Raw genomic sequence first — 7,014 nt, 5'->3', positions numbered from 1 at the left:
ATATGGCAAGATAATAGGGCTTTTACAATCCCAATTCGACACTCCAATTCAAGGTGTTTGGAACACTCTAGTAGTGTCTGTCTATAGGATGATAACAAGGCTCTTACAACCCAAATATAACAGTCCAATTGAAGGTGTTTGGGACACTCTAGTTGTGTCTATATATGACAAGTTAATAGGGCTTTTACAATCCAAATACGACACTCTAATTCAAGGTGTTCGGAGCACTCTAGTAGTGTCTCCAGATAGAAAGATAAGGGCGCATTTACAACTTTAATACAACACTCGAATTGAAGGTGTTTGGAGGATTCTAGTAGTGTTTTTATATGACAAGATAAAAAGGCGTTTACAACTCCAATACAACACTCCAATTGATGGTGTTTGGAACACTCTAGTAGTGACATGAAATGGCAAGATAATAGGGCTTCTAAAACCCTAATACAACACTCCAATTGAAGGTGTTTGGACCACTCTAGTACCATCCCCAGATGGCAAGATAATAGGGCGTTGTGGAACACTCTAGTAGTGTCTCTCTATAGGATGATAACAAGGCAATTACAACCCAAATATAAAACTCCAATTGAAGGTTTCTGGAGCACTCTAGTTGTGTCTCCATATGACAAGATAAAAAGGCGTTTACAACTCCAATACAACACTCCAATTGATGGTGTTTGGAACACTCTAGTAGTGACATGAAATGGCAAGATAATAGGGCTTCTAAAACCCTAATACAACACTCCAATTGAAGGTGTTTGGACCACTCTAGTACCATCCCCAGATGGCAAGATAATAGGGCGTTGTGGAACACTCTAGTAGTGTCTCTCTATAGGATGATAACAAGGCACTTACAACCCAAATATAAAACTCCAATTGAAGGTTTCTGGAGCACTCTAGTTGTGTCTCCAAATTGCAAGATAATAGGGCAATAGCAACCCCAATACAACACTCCAATTCAAGATGTTTAGTGCACTCTAGTAGTGTCTCTATAGGATGATAACATGGCACTTAGAACCCAGATATAACACTCCAATTGAAGGTGTTTGGAGCACTCTAGTCGTGTCTATATATGGCAAGATAATAGGGCTTTTACAATCCCAATTCGACACTCCATTTCAAGGTGTTCGGAGCACTCTTGTAATGTCTCTATAGGATGATAACATGGCACTTAGAACCCAGATATAACACTCCAATTGAAGGTGTTTGGAGCACTCTAGTCATGTCTATATATGGCAAGATAATAGGACTTTTACAACCCTAATATAACACTCCAATTGAAGGTGTTTCGAGCACTCTAGTAGTGTCTATAAAAGGCAAGATAATAGGGCTTCTACAACCCTAATATAACACTCCAATTGAAGGTGTTTGGACCACTCTAGTACCATCTCCAGATGGCAAGATAATAGGTCTTTTAAAACCCTAATACAACACTCCAATTGAAGGTGTGGAACACTCTAGTAGTGTCTCTCTATAGGATGATAACAAGGCTTTTACAATCCAAATACGACACTCCAATTCAAGGTGTTTGGAGCACTATAGTAGCATCTCCAAATGACAAGATAATAGGGCATTTACAACCCTAATAAAAAACTCCAATTGAAGGTGTTTCGAGCACTCTAGTAGTGTCTCTCTATAGAATGATAACATGGCTCTTACAACCCAAATATAACACTCCAATTGAAGGTGTTTGAGGCACTCTAGTTGTGTCTATATATGGCAGGATAATAGGGCATTTACAATCCAAATACGACACTCTAATTCAAGGTGTTCGGATCACTCTAGTAGTGTCTCTAGATAGCAAGATAAAAGCGTATTTACAACTTTAATACAACACTCCAATTGTAGGTGTTTTGGAGCATTCTAGTAGTGTTTTTATATGACAAGATAAAAGGGCGTTTACAACTCCAATTGATGGTGTTTGGAACACTCTAGTAGTGTCTTTAAATGGCAAGATAATAGGGCTTCCACAACCCTAATACAACACTCCACTTGATGATGTTTTGAACACTCTAGTAGCATCTCTAGATGGCAAGATAATAGGGCTTTTAAAACCCTAATACAACACACCAATTGATGGTGTCGAACACTCTAGTATTGTCTCTCTATAGGATGATAACACGACACTTAGAACCCAGATATAACAGTCCAATTGAAGGTGTTTGGAGCACTCTAGTCGTGTCTATATATGGCAAGATAATAGGGCTTTTAAAATCCCAATTTGACACAACAATTCAAGATGTTTGGAACAGTCTAGTCGTGTCCCTCTATAGGATGATAACAAGGCTCTTACAACTCAAATATAACACTCCAATTGAAGGTGTTTGGGGCACTCTAGTTGTGTCTATATATGAAAAGATAATAGGGCATTTACAATTCAAATACGACACTCTAATTCAAGGTGTTTGGAGCACTCTAGTAGTGTCTCCAGTTAGCAAGATAAGGGCGCAATTACAACTTTAATACAACACTCGAATTGAAGGTGTTTGGACCATTCTAGTAGTGTTTTTATATGACAAGATAAAAGGGTGTTTATAAATGGCAAGATAATAGGGCTTCTACAACCCTAATATAACACTCCAATTGAAGGTGTTTGGGACACTCTAGTACCATCTCCAGATGGCAAGATAATAGGGCTTTTAAAACCCTAATACAACACTCCAATTGAAGGTGTTTGGACCACTCTAGTAGTGTCTCTCTACAGGATGATAAAACGACCCTATGAACCCAGACATAACACTCTAATTGAAGGTGTTTGGAGCACTCTAGTCGTGTCTATATATGGCAAGATAATAGGGCTTTTACAATCCCAATTCGACACTCCAATTCAAGGTGTTTGGAACACTCTAGTAGTGTCTGTCTATAGGATGATAACAAGGCTCTTACAACCCAAATATAACAGTCCAATTGAAGGTGTTTGGGACACTCTAGTTGTGTCTATATATGACAAGTTAATAGGGCTTTTACAATCCAAATACGACACTCTAATTCAAGGTGTTCGGAGCACTCTAGTAGTGTCTCCAGATAGAAAGATAAGGGCGCATTTACAACTTTAATACAACACTCGAATTGAAGGTGTTTGGAGGATTCTAGTAGTGTTTTTATATGACAAGATAAAAAGGCGTTTACAACTCCAATACAACACTCCAATTGATGGTGTTTGGAACACTCTAGTAGTGACATGAAATGGCAAGATAATAGGGCTTCTAAAACCCTAATACAACACTCCAATTGAAGGTGTTTGGACCACTCTAGTACCATCCCCAGATGGCAAGATAATAGGGCGTTGTGGAACACTCTAGTAGTGTCTCTCTATAGGATGATAACAAGGCAATTACAACCCAAATATAAAACTCCAATTGAAGGTTTCTGGAGCACTCTAGTTGTGTCTCCATATGACAAGATAAAAAGGCGTTTACAACTCCAATACAACACTCCAATTGATGGTGTTTGGAACACTCTAGTAGTGACATGAAATGGCAAGATAATAGGGCTTCTAAAACCCTAATACAACACTCCAATTGAAGGTGTTTGGACCACTCTAGTACCATCCCCAGATGGCAAGATAATAGGGCGTTGTGGAACACTCTAGTAGTGTCTCTCTATAGGATGATAACAAGGCACTTACAACCCAAATATAAAACTCCAATTGAAGGTTTCTGGAGCACTCTAGTTGTGTCTCCAAATTGCAAGATAATAGGGCAATAGCAACCCCAATACAACACTCCAATTCAAGATGTTTAGTGCACTCTAGTAGTGTCTCTATAGGATGATAACATGGCACTTAGAACCCAGATATAACACTCCAATTGAAGGTGTTTGGAGCACTCTAGTCGTGTCTATATATGGCAAGATAATAGGGCTTTTACAATCCCAATTCGACACTCCATTTCAAGGTGTTCGGAGCACTCTTGTAATGTCTCTATAGGATGATAACATGGCACTTAGAACCCAGATATAACACTCCAATTGAAGGTGTTTGGAGCACTCTAGTCGTGTCTATATATGGCAAGATAATAGGACTTTTACAACCCTAATATAACACTCCAATTGAAGGTGTTTCGAGCACTCTAGTAGTGTCTATAAAAGGCAAGATAATAGGGCTTCTACAACCCTAATATAACACTCCAATTGAAGGTGTTTGGACCACTCTAGTACCATCTCCAGATGGCAAGATAATAGGTCTTTTAAAACCCTAATACAACACTCCAATTGAAGGTGTGGAACACTCTAGTAGTGTCTCTCTATAGGATGATAACAAGGCTTTTACAATCCAAATACGACACTCCAATTCAAGGTGTTTGGAGCACTATAGTAGCATCTCCAAATGACAAGATAATAGGGCATTTACAACCCTAATAAAAAACTCCAATTGAAGGTGTTTCGAGCACTCTAGTAGTGTCTCTCTATAGAATGATAACATGGCTCTTACAACCCAAATATAACACTCCAATTGAAGGTGTTTGAGGCACTCTAGTTGTGTCTATATATGGCAGGATAATAGGGCATTTACAATCCAAATACGACACTCTAATTCAAGGTGTTCGGATCACTCTAGTAGTGTCTCTAGATAGCAAGATAAAAGCGTATTTACAACTTTAATACAACACTCCAATTGTAGGTGTTTTGGAGCATTCTAGTAGTGTTTTTATATGACAAGATAAAAGGGCGTTTACAACTCCAATTGATGGTGTTTGGAACACTCTAGTAGTGTCTTTAAATGGCAAGATAATAGGGCTTCCACAACCCTAATACAACACTCCACTTGATGATGTTTTGAACACTCTAGTAGCATCTCTAGATGGCAAGATAATAGGGCTTTTAAAACCCTAATACAACACACCAATTGATGGTGTCGAACACTCTAGTATTGTCTCTCTATAGGATGATAACACGACACTTAGAACCCAGATATAACAGTCCAATTGAAGGTGTTTGGAGCACTCTAGTCGTGTCTATATATGGCAAGATCATAGGACTTTTACAACCATAATATAACACTCCAATAGAAGTAGTTTCGAGCAATCTAGTAGTGTCTATAAATGGCAAGATAATAGGGCTTCTACAACCCTAATATAACACTCCAATTGAAGGTGTTTGGAACACTCTAGTACCATCTCCAGATGGCAAGATAATAGGGCTTTTAAAACCCTAATACAACACTCCAATTGAAGGTGTCGAACACTCTAGTAGTGTCTCTCTATAGGATTATAACACGACACTTGGAACCCAGATATAACACTCCAATTGAAGGTGTTTGGAGCACTCTAGTCGTGTCTATATATGGCAAGATAATAGGGCTTTTACAATCCCAATTCGACACTCCAATTCAAGTTGTTTGGAACACTCTAGTAGTGTCTGTCTATAGGATGATAACAAGGCTCTTACAACCCAAATATAACACTCCAATTGAAGGTGTTTGGGACACTCTAGTTGTGTCTATATATGTCAAGTTAATTGGGCTTTTACAATCCAAATACGACACTCTAATTCAAGGTGTTCGGAGCACTCTAGTAGTGTCTCCAGATAGAAAGATAAGGGCGCATTTACAACTTTAATACAACACTCGAATTGAAGGTGTTTGGAGCATTCTAGTAGTGTTTTTATATGACAAGATAAAAAGGCGTTTACAACTCCAATACAACACTCCAAATGATGGTGTTTGGAACACTCTAGTAGTGACATTAAATGGCAAGATAATAGGGCTTCTAAAACCCTAATACAACACTCCAATTGAAGGTGTTTGGACCACTCTAGTACCATCTCCAGATGGCAAGATAATAGGGCTTTTAAAACCCTAATACAACACTCCAATTGAAGGTGTGGAACACTCTAGTAGTGTCTCTCTATAGGATGATAACAAGGCACTTAGAACCCAGATATAACAGTCCAATTGAAGGTGTTTGGAGCACTCTAGTCGTGTCTATATATGGCAAGATCATAGGACTTTTACAACGATAATATAACACTCCAATTGAAGTAGTTTCGAGCAATCTAGTAGTGTCTATAAATGGCAAGATAATAGGGCTTCTACAACCCTAATATAACACTCCAATTGAAGGTGTTTGGAACACTCTAGTACCATCTCCAGATGGCAAGATAATAGGGCTTTTAAAACCCTAATACAACACTCCAATTGAAGGTGTAGAACACTCTAGTAGTGTCTCTCTATAGGATTATAACACGACACTTAGAACCCAGATATAACACTCCAATTGAAGGTGTTTGGAGCACTCTAGTCGTGTCTATATATGGCAAGATAATAGGGCTTTTACAATCCCAATTCGACACTCCAATTCAAGTTGTTTGGAACACTCTAGTAGTGTCTGTCTATAGGATGATAACAAGGCTCTTACAACCCAAATATAACACTCCAATTGAAGGTGTTTGGGACACTCTAGTTGTGTCTATATATGTCAAGTTTATAGGGCTTTTACAATCCAAATACGACACTCTAATTCAAGGTGTTCGGAGCACTCTAGTAGTGTCTCCAGATAGAAAGATAAGGGCGCATTTACAACTTTAATACAACACACGAATTGAAGGTGTTTGGAGCATTCTAGTAGTGTTTTTATATGACAAGATAAAAAGGCGTTTACAACTCCAATACAACACTCCAAATGATGGTGTTTGGAACACTCTAGTAGTGACATTAAATGGCAAGATAATAGGGCTTCTAAAACCCTAATACAACACTCCAATTGAAGGTGTTTGGACCACTCTAGTACCATCTCCAGAAGCAAAATAATAGGGCTTTTAAAACCCTAATACAACACTCCAATTGAAGGTGTGGAACACTCTAGTAGTGTCTCTCTATAGGATGATAACAAGGTACTTACAACCCAAATATAAAACTCCAATTGAAGGTTTCTGGAGCACTCTATGTGTGTCTCCAAATTGCAAGATAATAGGGCAATAGCAACCCCAATACAACACTCCAATTCAAGATGTTTAGTGCACTCTAGTAGTGTCTCTATAGGATGGTAACATGGCACTTAGAACCCAGATATAACACTCCAA

Source organism: Carex rostrata, chromosome 7 (genome assembly GCF_964058835.1).
Source record: "Carex rostrata chromosome 7, lpCarRost1.2, whole genome shotgun sequence".
NCBI lineage: Eukaryota > Viridiplantae > Streptophyta > Magnoliopsida > Poales > Cyperaceae > Carex > Carex rostrata.
The sequence above is the reverse complement of the archived record's forward strand: the minus strand, read 5'-3'. Positions refer to the sequence as shown.